This window comes from Triticum urartu, chromosome 4, assembly GCF_003073215.2.
Source record: "Triticum urartu cultivar G1812 chromosome 4, Tu2.1, whole genome shotgun sequence".
In the NCBI taxonomy this organism is placed as follows: Eukaryota; Viridiplantae; Streptophyta; class Magnoliopsida; order Poales; family Poaceae; genus Triticum; species Triticum urartu.
Window position 1 is genome coordinate 7,698,902 of NC_053025.1, and position 16,832 is coordinate 7,715,733.

Here is a 16,832-nt window from a genome sequence, read left to right on the forward strand (position 1 = left end):
ATGATGGGAGGGGTGCTTAGAGGAGCTTCTGTCGGGGTGTGGCAACATCTCGACATACTTGATGGTGTTGCCAAGGACCGCAATGTTGCGAAGAGACATCGGATCACCAACCCCCACATCGGGGCCGGGCCTAATGTGTTGGGTTTAGTCCCACATCATTTGTGGGGCAAGACATAACAGGACTTATAAGGGCGGGGATGTCCCCTCCTAACAGGCTAGTCTTTTGAGGGAAGAGGGCCGAAGGCCTTTCATAAGTCGGTGTTGCTTTCTGGTTGGGCCTGGTGACGCAGATGGGTCGTGGGTCGAAAACACTGATGTTAGCGGACCCGAGATTGCGTAATAATTGGTATCAGAGCCACGATGGGTAAGGCTGCGGCGTGACGTGTACGAGAGGCCATGGCGCGTGTGGCTGGGGTGGAACCTGGTGAGGTTGGTGTGCGTGGCAGGCCCTACAGACCTAGGGAAGCATTGGCACAGGTGGAGCAAGGTTCTTGTTGAGCTGGCTAGCTCCATTGAGTTGCACAAGGGCAGCGCACAGGCATGTGGTCATGCATGTACGGTGTGCTACAAGAGGCTGCAGAGGCGTTCGGTGAGCTGTGAAGGCTTAGATTTGTTGGTTAACAAAAGGAAAGGCTTGAGTGCTTGGCGTCACATGCATACGAACGTGCTTGGTGTCCAGGAGCAGTTGGAAGATGAAATAGCTTGTCTTGTTGCTAGGGGTACACGGACAAGTGCTAGCAATGCATAAGGAAAATAATTTTGCGAGAACTCAGGTTTGCACGGAAGGTTTTTCTTTCAAGATTGCTACGGGGATTCAGAGAGTATGTGACGAGGATGGCGACATGCATATAAGGCTCGGAGGAGTCTGGGCTTGTCGTGGCACGATCATGCATATACAGGGCGTTAAGCAACACACGGATGAGGGGGCAGACACGATGCAGGGTGGAGCATCGTTGCAGTCGGATAATTTCGGCTAGGTCGGACTAGACTGTCGATGGATCGACGGGGATGTTGGTCAAAGCAGAAGATGGCGGTGATTTCAGCGACGACGACATAGGAGCGTGATGCTGATGGTGGCCAGCTTCTGGGGCGTAGAAACACATGGTACAGGCCTGAGGACTTGTACACATGAGAGCTCGAAGTCAACGGGGCGCGAGGGTAGCATGGCCAGCTACATGGAGTTATTTTGAAGGTGGAGCTGGAGTCTGATGGACAACTTCACTCTCAGCTGATTGAGGGGCTACGACGTAAGTTAACGGAGAGTTCAAGCATATTTCAGCAGGATAGCGAGAGATACGTGGTTCGGACTGGGTAGCAGTTGTCTGGTAGAGACGTGATACTCGGCATCGGTCGGTGATGATCGATGGTCTCTGCAGTGGGGGTTGAGGCGGTGTGGGCTAGCTACCCGGGAGACTCGATCAGGATACAGAGGCTCGAGGTGGTGATAACGGCGAGGCGTGTGGTAAGCACGGGACACGGCGATAGGCCAAGGCACTGATGGTCAGGCATGTGGTTAGATAAAGTATGCGGAGGGTGTTGAAGTAGTGTTGGCGAGTATCATGTTCAAGTTGGTGACTAGGTCTATCGAGTTTTACATGTCAGATAGATGGGAGTGGACCATAGTGAATCTAAGAAAGTGAAGGAAAGTCTAAAATTGTCAAAGGCTTAGAGAGTACATAGTTGTATATTTTGTGGTGTTCAGTGCACATAGCAAAGTGCGGATGACAAGACAGAAGGAGGCAGAGTGCTATAGCGGTGGCACATATCAGTGACTATCCGGAAAAATGATGAGACAACTGCGAATTTAACTCAGGGTGACACAGGGCGACGGTGAAACTCCTTCAAGTTTCAAACAAGCTGTCAAGGAGAGCGATGACGTTGAGTTTGGGTAACTCTTATATGTGGCGTCCAATATGTGAGTTGTTTACTTTCACGCAGACAATGGTCGACATGTAATGGCGTTGAACAGATACTCCAAAAGTTGGGAGCACAAAGTAGAGTAATGAGAAACTTATTTTTTCTCGAGTGTTGATTGTGAAGAAGACGAGAAAAGACTACAGTTGCAGGTGGAGTCACATAAAATCTGAGAGTAACGGCGGTGTTCATGGCGTATCTCAAGTACAAAGTACATGGGGATTTGACGCATGGATGAATCCAATGTGGTGAAGAATATTCGTCAAGATGAAATTTGTTAGTTGTGTCGAATATTATTGTACAAGGTAGGTTACAGTTGGACATGTAGTTGTATTGTGTTTACAGGATCTGGAGTTGTGTTCTAGTAGGACACTTGTATCCTAGGCCTTTCGTATATAGTGGGGGTAGACACACGATGTAATTAACCTATGACAACATAATAATACAGGCACGCGGGAGCCGGTGCCTAGGCGGCCGGAGGTGCGGTATTATAACGGTGTCATGGGAAGGAGCGCCCGTAGTTAGACCCCGGGAATGTAGTCATATTGGTGAACCTCGTTAACAAATCTCGATGTCATGCTTATGTGATTGCTTAGTCATCAGTAGATTGACTGTGCGCTTTATATTTATTCTAACATGATGGGCGGTGGCAGAATCAGGTAGCTGAGCTTGAGGTTTTTGGGGAGCACGTCTCAGAAGAAGATGTTGCGCTAGAGATACACCCAGGGCACGGTACCCGTGGGTCCTCCAATGGTGATGTGTTGGCTGTGAAGTGTGTTTTTGGAGATGAATATACCACCACCAGCTTCTTGCTCCAGGTCTTGGTAGCGGAGTGATAGATGCAGAGCTGAGGAGATCCTTTTACCACAGAATATGTGAGCTTGTGCGGCAACGACGAAGTGACCGGCCTCCGCCTATCCATGAGTAGGGTGAAGTTATCGTAGCTGATGCCGGTGCCTTTGGAGTGTTTGTTGGGCTCACGCATGATGGCGAGCGACAACATGTTGATTTCATGTTGGGGGCCAGGGTGCGGGAGGTTGTAAAGTTGGCGGTCGCAAGCGTCGTAGACGAAGTATTGGCGATTTAAGGGAAGCTGGACATCGGTTGGATGCTTACCCGTGACGACGCATAGGAGGACGAGGCCGCCGTCGGTCTCGGTGGCCACGATGAAGGGTGCGACGGCGAACTCGGTGTGGTCCATGTGGGTGGCGTGGACGCAGATGTAAGAGATGAGCGGTGGGGCGGCGGCGCAAAAGGTGAGCGGAGTTGGCCCTTGTGCTTGGGGCCCTCCATATCGCAGACGGCAGTGGTGCCGTTCTTGCGGTCGGCGAAGTAGGCGCGTGGATCAATGAGGACGAAGGGCCACCACCTCGTCGGGGTAGTCGTAAGTGGGAGGAGCCGGGGGGCACTGCATGCCCTCCTCGCCGGCCATCGAGACCTCACTTGCGTCCATCGGTCCTAAATCGATTTCAGAAGGGACCGATTGCTCTTTGTCTTCGTGGCGTATAGTACCAAATCAGCACCACTAGATTCATCATGAAACATATTTTCGTATTCCGTATATTTTCGTAATCCATTTAGCTGCTTAATCATAGTTATTGGTATCTTTTTTCTACAAATCATACAAAAGTTTGACAATACACCTGGCAAAAAATAGTTTCCATAAAACATACATTTTATGCCGAGTAGTTGGGTGCTAGTGATTTCGAAAGGGAGGCAACTTCTTTTCATGTTTACAATATATTTCAGTGGATTATACTAATGTAAAATGACACATACAGTTCCCTCCTGGTCAAAATGGTGGATCTAGATGGCATTTAGTAGGTTGATTAAACCTCAAACGAAATTTGTTTGATCATTGCATAGATTATTGAGGGGGTTGGGGTAGGGAGTTAATCGCGGAGATTACTAAACTAGAAACTGTGGGCCGGCTAATAAAACCAAATTTTGGTTTTCGTAAAATGCCCCACACACCCATGATGGAGGGAGTATGTAATTTCTACATATATATTTAGTGGGTTCCTTTTTAAAAAAAGATCCAGATCTATTATCAAAGTTCAGTAGAAGTGTAAATCATCTTGAACATAATAAAAATTACATTGAGATTCCAAGACCCCCAAACAACCACTACTGCCACCAGAACAAGCCATCGACGCGCCGCTGTCGCCGCTCCGCTACCGAAGCCGGCTTGACCTTGTCCATGACAGCCGAGAAGTCTTCGTGCACGTACCCCTAAGGACCATCGCCCTAGAGCCGCAGTCGTCGTCATTGAACCCTTGCATAGATCTGAAGCACCTGACACCATATTCACCACAAGACGAGAAACCCTAACCTCACCGCCCCAAAGAGACAACATGAATCTATGACGGAGCTCCGTCGACTATGTCCAGACAAGCGTACTCGAGGAGGATCGGAGTCCGGAAAACAAACTCAAAGAAGTTGCGCCGCCATCCACCCGAGCACCGCACCTGTGAGGACTTAAAAATCCTAACCTAAACTACTAACCGGAGCGGAGGCACCGGGATTCCCCTCCCCGCCATCGGCCGCTGAAGCAGCATGCGGAGGGGAGTAGAATCCATGGGTTTGCTGAAGAAGTTTGGAGAGAAGAGTTTGCCCTAGCCGCCTAGGGTTAGGCAAGGAAAACGAGAAGAAGTCTCGTGATGATGTCTATTGAGCAAAGGGAATGGTAGAGTATTTGTGGGTTCCTTGAGGCCTGGCTTGATGATGATGGCGAGGTGCCCTACAATATGCACGGTAACACCTTGCACAAGTATGACATGAGAGCACGCTCACTGCCCAATCCTGACCATGGTCGATGGCATTGGGACAAACAACTCCGGCTCCCAGGAATTCCATCAATTTGGATATCTTTGAATTTTCGTTGGAGCATCCATGGGGTGTTAATGTCCTACCTTGCTTTCTCCTCTTATGTTTGCATAATTGCATTGCCACCTCCACAAATTGTGTATTATAGGGTGCCATCAAAAAATTAAGGCGAAGAAAGTCAAGCAATATAAAAGAACGGACCAGCCGACTACCGTTCGGTTGAATGAAAACCAAATTTGGGTCAGTCGAATGATCCTAAATTCGTTTCAGCTGATCTAATTCCTACATTGTTGTGCATGCATACATGAGTACTACATAGAACTAGTCGTGCAAACAAGTAGCCCACTAGCTTGGCCCATCTAATGAGTTGGCCAGGGCGCAACCCGTCTTCAATCAAAAAATACATTTTGTAATGAAACTTGCACCAAACTACTCTGACTAACATAGAGCTCATATTCCACACTAGTACATGTGATCCATTGTGTAGATTGTATCTCGGTGAAAAGTTATGAATGTGCATACCTGAAAAGGGTGAAAAATATCATGAATGAACGCAGAGGATAAAGAAAGCAAACAATAAGCTCAAACGATAAATAATTATTTTTTGGTACATATGTCAAATATCAAATCAATATATCCAAAAATCGTCAAAGAATTCTCCTATGTAATCTAAATATTTGATAACGTACTCACCTTTTTGTACCCCAACTACCAAACCAACATTTATATACGAGTTAGGCCCACTAGATGATGTGTTTTTTTAGAGTATAATCAAATGCCAAGATAGTTAATCAGAACATCTCAGAATACCATGACCCATCACCAAGATAAAATGAATAAGGAAAGAACATTTCAAAAAGGAAGCAAACAAATTTATGGAAAAATTGCACACATAGAAATTGTGGTTTAATATAATATGCAAGAATAAGAATATAACAAGAAAATATTCTCAACAAAAAAAATGTTTCATATTGCATTGGCATTATCCTTACAGAAGAAATAAAATAATAACATTTTCTAAGGAAGAAAGAATTAATGGCATTGGTATTACCCTTTAAGAAGAAAAAATAATAATTAATAATCTAAAACAAACATTGTATCTTTTTGCACACAATTTATATAGAAATTGCGCTTTTTACAATATGCAAGAAAAAGCATATTTTTTAGGGAAGCAAGAAAAAACATATAATAGTGGAATTTTCACACACAAAATTAAGTTTCTCGAGAAGAATAAATTAGTGGTATTGGTATTACCATTACAGAAAAAACAAGAAGAACAAGCCTAAAAAAATCAAAATAATGCAGTTTTTCTAAGAAAGAATGAATTTGTGGCTTTCGCATTACCCTTTCATAAGAAAGAAAGGGAAATATAAACAAAACCAAAATCATAATAATGAATTTTTTAAAGAAATAATGAATAAGTGCCATTGGTATTACCGAAGAAATTAAATTAACAAAAATTCTGAAACAAACGTTGGCAAAATTTGCACACAATTTTCACAGAAATTGCGCCGTTTTACAATGTGCAAGAACAAGCATATAATAATGGCATTTTCACCACAAAAATTATGTTTCCTGAGAAGAATGCATTAGTGGCATTGGTTTTGCAATTAAAGAGAAAATAAAAAAAACTAAAACTAAAACAAAATGAAAATTATAAAGTGTTCCTTAGAAAGAATGAATTAGTGCATTTGGTATTACCCTTTCATATGAAATAAAATGAAATATAAGCTAAAAGAATATCATAACAGTGGAGTTTCCTAAGAAAGAAAGAATTAGTGGCATTGGTATTAGCAAAAATAGCGAATGAGAAAAAATCTAAAACAAACACAGAAATTGCACTTTTTTACAATATGCAAGAAGAGGCATACAATACTATAACTTTCACCCCAAAAAATTTAAGTTCCCTGAGAAGAATGAATAGGTGTCATTAGTATTAACATTAAATGAAAAAGAAACAATAACTAAATCAATATCAAAATAATTAAGAGCTTCTAAGAAAGAATGGATTAGTGGTTTTGGTGCTACCCTTTGAGAACAATGAAAATGAAATATAAACTAAAACAATATCATAATAATGAAGTTCTCTAAGAGAATAATGAATTAGGGGCATTGGTATTACCCCTATAAGAAGAAGAATAAAATCCAATAATGACCAGATTATACACAATTTAAAGAAATTACAATTTTGTGTAAGATGCAAGAATTGGCATATAATGGTGGAATTTTGTAAAAATAAGTTTTCTAAGAAAGAATGAATTTTGTGGCATTGGTATTAATACACTTTAAGAACAGAGAAAATGGCAAAAAATAAATCAAAGCACAAAAAATTTCACAAAATTTACACATAAACTGTGCTTTTTAATTATATGCGAGAGTAATCATATAAAAGCGGAGTTTCAAAAAAGTTTCCTAATAAGAATGAATTAGTGCAATTGGTATCAACCTTAAAGATGGAAGAAATGTAACAAAAACTAAAACATAACCAAAATAGTGAACTTTTATAAGGCTGAATAAATTAGTGATATTGGTATTATGCTTTAAGAAAAAAAAGTTGCACAAAACTTTGCACTTTTTAATATGTAAGAAATAAACATGTAAAAGTGTAATTTCTACACTCTAATATTATTTATTCACTTGTTATATGGTACTTGTGTGTATACTTTTTACACTCAACGAACATCCCAAGAAATACCCAGAAAAAACAAATAAGAAAAAAGAGCAAAAAATGAATACGAATAGAAGAGAAAGAAGAAGCATGTCGGCCTATATAAAGGAAACCGAAAATGGTCTTCAGCACAATAAGAAATCAAATGGCCCAAAATAGTGGTTTGTCAAAAAATTTAGCCCAAAAGAAGATAACAAATACAACATGAAAAAGAGCACTAATCTTAAATTAGAAATCAATGGCACAAAAATCGACTGACCCAAATTCATTTTTTAGGCAAATTACATATAGCTAAAGTGGTAAAAGAAAATTAGCTCAAAATGCTTTACTCTTCATTTGGCAATGTTGTCCACTAAAAAGTTACTCACAAATTTCCACATTGTACTTGACAAGTGACTATTTGCTTATCGTCATAAACTATAGGACTTCTGCCGCAAAAAATGATAACCCAATATTCTAGACTAGGTGTGTGAATCCAAACTACTAAATTTATTAAGTCCATAACCTTTAAGCCAACAAACCGTTGCGTATACCCACAAAATAAATGAATGCTGCGTAAGTAGCACCCAATACTAGAGGAGCGTCACTTATATTAAAACTAGGTGATTTCCCTTGCGTTGCGGCGAGAATTTACCGATTAATTTTAGATGAATTATGTATGAAGAAAATAATGTTATCAAAAGTTATCACTTTTTAGTGTATAAATGTTTCATACTTGCACTGTGTGTGAACAAAGGGTACACATGTGGTTTGCGTAGGGTTGTAAAATAGTGTTAGTAGATGCTGACATGGCACATTTAGTGAGGTGGAAGGTCACGTGTTGGGAGAATTAGAGTAAGTGGGGATCAACTATTTAGGACTAGTAGATTTGCCCCCCTTAAAAATACTAAAATTTTGTGATGTATATACAACAACAATTGCTAAAATATTATCATGTAGGTCCCACCATTTTCATGTCATTGAACGGAAAGCAAAGCGGAGTTCAACCTACGTGAAAATGTTTGAGTTGCATTTCAATGCATAGTCTAACTATATTGAATTTATCTAAAACTTCAAAAGCAACCTCATGGAATCGTAAAAGGTACCTATCCTAGTTTCCATAATTTTCAGACCACATGCAGATTTTGTAAAACGAACGATAAGATGCATGTAAATGTTTTTGTTTTTATCAAAATATATCATATATTTTTTGTGCATCTGAGATAAAATGTTATAAGAGTAATTTAATATGACTTTTGCTAACATTTAGTGCCTTGTTAGATATTTGTATTTCAAATTTGAATTGTATCCAGTAAATTGCGAGAAAATCCTATAATGCCTAAAAATAGAAAAGGAATCGAAAAAATGTCTAAATTTGACATGAATAATGTAATGTAGTATGTCCCATGTAGAATTTTTATGGAGCACTTCAGATGTTTTGCTGAAAGATTTAACACAAGGAAAATTTACATGGTATTTTAAGAAAGAAATACAAATACTTTATAGACAATAAAATAGGAATATATTCATGTGTTTTTTCAAAAAGAATTGTTTACATATGAAAAAAATGAATTGACTATTCATCGCCCTGGGTGAGAAATATTTATTCTTCAGTACCCTCTATTTTAACATCAGTGCACCATAATTTTATGTTCCATAAATTTTGTCGTATTCCATACATAAAAAGAGATTTTGAGAAAATATATAATCGCCGTAAAAATATTTTATGTTACATAAAATTACAAACGTAAAAACATAGTGTAAGATATACATAAAATGCAATTTTTCTAGTCTTATGACCTATATTTTTATTTTTATCATGCCCAATTTGAAGTACTGAATTCATATGAATGTAACTATCTATATTGCAAATGCAATCTATTTATCAAACTATCATAAGATTACCTCGGTTGAAAAATAAATCGTTCTCCACCCTGGATGATGAATAGTATTATTATATACTCCCTCCGTCCCAAAATTCTTGTCTTTGATTTGTCTAAATACGGATGTATCAAGTCATGTTTTAGTATTAGATACATCCGTATCTAGACAAATCTAAAACAAGAATTTTGGGACGGATGGAGTATATAACATGATCCAATGGAGCGATTGAAAAAAATACAACTTTATGTGTCCTGGACAAAAAAACAAGTAGTTCTGTATATATTTATGTGATGTGAGCTAAAATCTTTTTTTTGCCGAGAGGACACATAAATGCATATTTCAATAAAAATGGTTTAAATAGATGTCACACGTATGCTAATTTGATATAAATATGGACAGAACAAACAAAAATACAGATACATTCAAGATATATCAGACACCACACGGGAAATCTCCGCGATCTGCATCACCATCACCAACAACTCTCTCTCTCTCTCTCTCTCTCTCTCTCTCTCTCTCTCTCTCTCTCTCTCTCTCTCTCCGTTCGCATGATGATGCGTTGGTAGTTCATCCTCTAGGCTAAGGGTATGTACTAGCTATGTGTTCGTCCTCTCTTTCTCATGTTCATGTGATTTCTGATATTGATTGTATCATGCATGTGCTTTGTTAGTAAAGTTGTATCTATGTGGTGAATTGAGTCCTGTTTTTTTTTAGGTTTCTTTATGTAGGATTGAATATTTTGGATTTGACATTACATTTTGCAGGGCTAGTATGACTAGCTTGTACCCATGGTGACATTGGGGGTACTCTAACCACATTATTAGGTTAGAACGATAGATATCGTACGGTGTTGTCGTACTATAATTTCTGGGTCAACCCGTCACACATTAAGGTGTTTAATAGATTCAGATTTGAAGGGCGACTTTGAGCTGGTTTTATGTTAAGCTCACCTACGAATTTTCAACCTACTTTCTCCTATAAAAAAACTTTGTAGTGATTCTTTGTTGCACTTTTAAGGGTGTATGATGATGTTTAACTATGTTAATGATGTTGAGGGTTGGCGCTAGTGAAAGTATGAACCTGATACGTCTCCAACGTATCTATAATTTTTTTATTGTTCCATGCTATTATATTATTTGTTTTGAATGTTTTATATGCATTAAAATGCTATTTTATATTATTTTTAGGACTAACCTATTAACCTAGAGCCCAGTGCCAGTTCCTGTTTTTTCCTTGTTTTGGAGTTTCGCAGAAAAGGAATACCAAATGGAGTCCAAACGGAGTAAAACCTTCGCAATGATTTTTCATGGACCAGAAGACAACCACATGACTTGGAGATGAAGTCGGAGGAGCCACGAGGTGGCCACAAGGACGGAGGGCACGCCCCCACCCTTGTGGGCCTCTCGTGCACTTCCTGACCTACTTTCTTCGCCTATATATTCCCATATATCCCCAAACCAACCAGGGGAGCCACGAAAACACTTTTCCACCGCCGCAACCTTCTGTACCCATGAAATCCTATCTAGGGGCCTTTTCTGACATCCTGTCGGAGGGGGATTCGATCACGGAGGGCTTCTACATCAACTCCATTGCCCTTCCAATGAAGCGTGAGTAGTTTACCACAGGCCTACGGGTCCATAACTATTTGCTAGATGGCTTCTTCTCTCTCCTTGATTCTCAATACCATGTTCTCGTCGATGTTCTTGGAGATCTATTCGATGTAATACTCTTTTGTGGTGTGTTTGCCGAGATCCGATGAATTGTGGATTTATGATCAGCTTATCTATGAATATTATTTGAATCTTCTTAGAATTATTTTATGCATGATTTGATATCTTTGTAATTCTCTTCGAACTATCGGTTTGGTTTGGCCAACTAGATTGGTTTTTCTTGCGATGGGAGAAGTGCTTAGCTTTGGGTTCAATCTTGCGGTGTCCTTTCCCAGTGACAGTAGGGGCAGCAAGGCACGTATTATATTGTTGCCATCGAGGATAAAAAGATAGGCATTTCATCATATTGCTTGAGTTAATTCCTCTACATCATGTCATCTTGCTTAATGCGTTACTCCGTTCTTTATGAACTTAATACTCTAGATGCATGCTGGATAGCGGTCGATGTGTGGAGTAATAGTAGTAGATGCAGAATCGTTTCGGTCTACTTGACATGGACGTGATGCCTATATTCATGATCATTGCCTTAGATATCGTCATAACTTTGCGCTTTTCTATCAATTGCTCGGCAGTAATTTGTTCACCCATAATATTATTTTTTATCTTGAGAGAAGCCTCTAGTGAAAACTATGCCCCCTTGGTCTATTTTCCATCATATAAGTTTCCGATCTACAATATTAGTTTCCGTTTTACTCTTTTTGCAATCTTTTACTTACCAATTTGTAAACTAGAAATACAAAAATAATAATTTACTTTACCGTTTATCTATCTCTACCAGATCTCACTTTTGCAAGTAACCGTGAAGGGGATTGACAACCCCTTTATCGCGTTGGGTGCAAGTTGTTGTTTGTTTGTGCAGGTATTCGGTGACTTGTGCATTGTCTCCTACCGGATTGATACCTTGGTTCTCAAAACTAAGGGAAATACTTACTCTACTTTGCTGCATCACCCTTTCCTCTTTAAGGGAAAAACCAACGCAAGCTCAAGAAGTAGCAGGAAGACAAATGAAAAAGGAAAACAAATGAAAATGTTGTAGCAGCAGCGTGCTTTCGGGAAACGCGTTATAGCTAACATAGTAGTAGCGCGTTGTGTGAGCCAACGCTATAACTAAGTTAGCTATAGCTAATGTAGCATTAGGGCTTTTCCTGGAAAGCGCTACTGCCACGTTTGACTTAACTGTGCGCTCCTTCTTCCCCACGACCACTTCCCCCAAATTGAACTCATCCATCCGCTCACGCCGCCGTTGTCACCCTGCGTCACCCTCGGCCGCCGCGCGCTCTCCCGTCGCCCTCCGCACGCCCTCGACGCCGCCCCCGACCCCGACCTCGACGCCGCCCTCCGCCGAGTCGACGTCGATGCGGGGTAGTTGCTACTTTTTTAGTTAAAGCAATTATTCCTGCATCAACGTTGAACTAGTTGACCATGAAAGTTCCGAAAAAAAAGAAAATTCACCTAAGGACCCATCATGGTATGGATTTTGAAGTAAATCTGTACAATTCTCAAAGCTTGACCCATTTTGGTTGCACAAATTGGGAAGCACTTTGCAAGATGTATGGTTTTTATGAGGGTATGTTTGTCACCATGGATCTTGGTGATCCTGACATCGACTAAGACAATATGGACATTTGGGTCCTTGTTGACACGCTTCCAATTCTATCGCTATGTGAGTTTATCAAACATAGTTATTAACTAATTTATATTGTTTATTTCAAAATAGTTGACAGCTTATTTCCATTGACAACTTATTTTCATTCTTCAAACAATGTGCGGAAGATGGTAGACAAAACCTACTACACCGATGGCTCGGAATTAAACTATCAGGAGAAAAATCATCTGATCGCATTTTGTACTAATCTTGAGAATTACAATATCTATTATCAAACTCCTCCACATTATGGTCAATACGTGCCACTAGTGCACGTGTTGAACCACGGTAACATCCATGGAGATGCCATGGTAAGATTTTTTACTATTACAATATCCGTGCATCTTTTGCATAAATTCTTCTAAAACTGAACTACATTGCTAACTACGAAGTTATTATTATATTTTTCAACAGAAAACCCCGAAGGATTATGTGCCTCATCTGATGTATCAGAATGGTCACCTTGATGTTTTGAACATACGGCCAGGTCATCCTACGAATCTCACCTGTCCATATTGGATTTCTAAAACCAGTGAAGACATGAAAATCAAAGAATGAAAAAAAATGTATGGACAGTCGTATGGAGGTACTTGGAAACAACATTGTGCGAAAGGCAAGAATTAGAGACATGATAATCTCCATTCTACATAATGGAGACTCAGGGCCTATCTTGTTTTATGATATTTTACCTAAGATAAGGTAGTAGGTCCTAAATACAATGTGTTATTATGTGGTACAATGTGTTAGAGTTGATGATGATGAGGAGTTGTGATTATGACTAGTGACCAACTTGCTATATGATGTCTCATTGATGATCATGAGTAGGTGTTATATGAAAATGTTGTATTATGATGGTAAGTTGTTAATGATATGATGATAATGATATTTATTATATCATTGGGTGAAAGAACCATGGACTAGTTTCAAGTGGATGGACATCCACTTGAAACTAGTTCACGGTTCTTTCACCCAGTGATGTAATAACTCATTATGATGTAAAAACAAACTCTAAATTGCTAATGTATGAAAACTTGTATAAAGGTGTATGAATACAACATGAAATAAAAAGAAATATAATAAGGAATAGTAGTAGTAGCGCGGGCTACGAGAGGCGCTACTAGTAGTTACCAGTAGCGTCTTTTCAGGGAAGCTCTACTACTAAGTGGATATGGTAGTAGCGCAGTTCAGCCCACGCTACTGCTAAGCTTTAGCTGTAGCGCCATACTAGTAGCGCCGCCACCCGCGCAACTAGTATGCCTAAAACCCGCGCTACTGCTAGGCTTTTCCCTAGTAGTGCATCCTTCCACCATTGCTAGCCTCTCTCTAGTAGAGCGCAACTTTCAGCGGTACCATAAACCCACCATATACCTTCCTCAAAACAGCCACCATACCTACCTATTATGGCATTTCCATAGCCATCCCGAGATATATTGCCATGCAACTTTCCATCGTTCCATTTATTATGACACTCTTCATCATTGTCATATTGCTTTGCATGATCATGTAGTTGACATCGTATTTGTTGCAAAGCCACCGTTCATAATTATTTCATACATGTCACTCTTGATTCATTGCACATCCCGGTACATCGCCGGCGGCATTCATATAGAGTCGTATTTTGTTCTAAGTATCGAGTTGTAATTCTTGAGTTGTAAGTAAATAAAAGTGTGGTGATCTTCATTATTAGAGCATTATCCCATGTGAGTAAAGGATGATGGAGACTATGATTCCCCCACAAGTCGGGATGAGACTCCGGACGAAAAAAAGAGGCCAAAAAATGAGAGAAAAGAGAGAAGGGGCAATGCTACTATCCTTTTACCACACTTGTGCTTCAAAGTAGCACCATGATATTCATGATAGAGAGTCTCCTATATTGTCACTTTCATATACTAGTGGGAATTTTTCATTATAGAACTTGGCTTGTATATTCCAATGATGGGCTTCCTCAATTTGCCCTAGGTTTTCGTGAGCAAGCGAGTTGGATGCACACCCACTTAGTTTCTTTTTGAGCTTTCATAAAATTATAGCTCTGGTGCATCCGTTGCAAGGCAATCCCTACTCACTTACATTGATATCTACTGATGGGCATCTCTATAGCCCGTTGATACGCCTAGTTGATGTGAGACTATCTCCCTCTTTTTGTCCTCTCCACACCCACCGTCTATTCCAGCTATAGTGCTATGTCCATGGCTCACGCTCATGTACTGTGTGAAAGTTGAAAAAGTTTGAGAACATCAAAAGTATGAAATAATTGCTTGGCTTGTCATCGGGGTTGTGCATGATTTAAATATTTTATGTGATTTTGTAGGGATAAGCTTTCTTTGGCCATGTTATTTTGAGAAGACATAATTGTCTTGTTAGTATGCTTAAAGTATTATTGTTTTTGTGTCAATATTAAACTTTTGCTTTGAATCAAAAGGATCTAAACATTCATGACACAATAAATAAATTACATGTATAAATATGTTAGGTAGCATTCCACATCAAAAATTCTGTTTTTATCATTTACCTACTCGCGGACGAGCAGGAATTAAGCTTGGGGATGCTTGATACGTCTCCAACGTATCTATATTTTTTTATTTTTCCATAAGACAACCAGAAGACTTGGAGATGAAGTCGGAGGAGCCACGAGGCGGCCACAAGGACGGAGAGTGCGCCCAGGGGGGTAGGGTGCGCCCCTCCACCCTTGTGGACCCCTCGTGCACTTCCTAACCTAGTTTCTTCGCCTATATATATATTCTCATATATCCCCAAACCAACCAGGGGAGCCACGAAAACACTTTTCCACCGCCGCAACCTTCTGTACCCGTGAGATCCCATCTAGGGACCTTTTCCTATGTCCTGCCGGAGGGGGATTCGATCACGGAGGGCTTCTACATCAATTCCATTGCCCTTCCGATGAAGCGTGAGTAGTTTACCACAAACCTACGGGTCCATAGCTAGTAGCTAGATGGCTTCTTCTCTCTCTTTGATTCTCAATACCATGTTCTCCTTGATGTTTTGGAGATCTATTCGATGTAATACTCTTTTGCGGTGTGTTTGCCAAGATCCGATGGATTGTGGATTTATGATCAGCTTATCTATGAATATTATTTGAATCTTCTCAGAATTATTTTATGCATGATTTGATATCTTTTTAATTCTCTTCGAACTATCGGTTTGGTTTGGCCAACTAGATTGGTTTTTCTTGCAATAGGAGAAGTGCTTAGCTTTGGGTTCAATCTTGCGATGTCCTTTCCCAGTGATAGTAGGTGCAGCAAGGCACGTATTGTATTGTTGCCATCGAGGATAAAAAGATGGGGTTTTCATCATATTGCTTGAGTTAATTCCTCTACATCATGTCATCTTGCTTAATGCGTTACTCCATTCTTTATGAACTTAATACTCTAGATGCATGCTGGATAGCGGTCGATGTGTGGAGTAATAATAGTAGATGCAGAATCATTTCGGTCTACTTGACACGGACGTGATGCCTATATTCATGATCATTGCCTTAGATATCGTCATAACTTTGCGCGTTTCTATCAATTTCTCGGCAGTAATTTGTTCACCCACCGTATTATTTTCTATCTTGAGAGAAGCCTCTAGTGAAACCTATGCCCCCCTGGTCTATTTTCCTTCATATAAGTTTCTGATCTACAATATTAGTTTCCGTTTTACTCTTTTTGCAATCTTTTACTTTCTTAACTATAAACAAAAAATACGAAAAATATTTGCTTTACCGTTTATCTATCTCTATCAGATATCACTTCTGCAAGTAACTGTGAAGGGATTGACAACCCCTTTATCGCGTTGGGTGCAAGTTGTTGTTTGTTTGTGCAGGTACTCGGTGACTTGTGCGTTGTCTCCTACTGGATTGATACCTTGGTTCTCAAAACTAAGGGAAATACTTACTCTACTTTGTTGCATCACTATGACGCCCCGAGACCATTGCGCCAGGTGTCTTCCAGTTATTCGTTGTTGTTGCTATGTCATTTGCTTGCGTGTTGCATTTCATCATGTCATCATGCGCATTTGCATCATCATGTTTTCAAAACTTGTATTCGTCCGGGTCTCCCCGTTCTTTCCGTTGTCCGTACTGAGCCCAGACACACTCGCACGCGCCCGCGGCATGTTCGAAATATTATTTTATAAGTGGACGGAAAATGTTCTTGGAATGGGTTGAAAGTTGGCATGCGGTGTTGTTTTCTTGTCAGTAGGCCGCCTGCCAAGTTTCATCGCATTCGGAGCTCGTTTGATAGCCCAA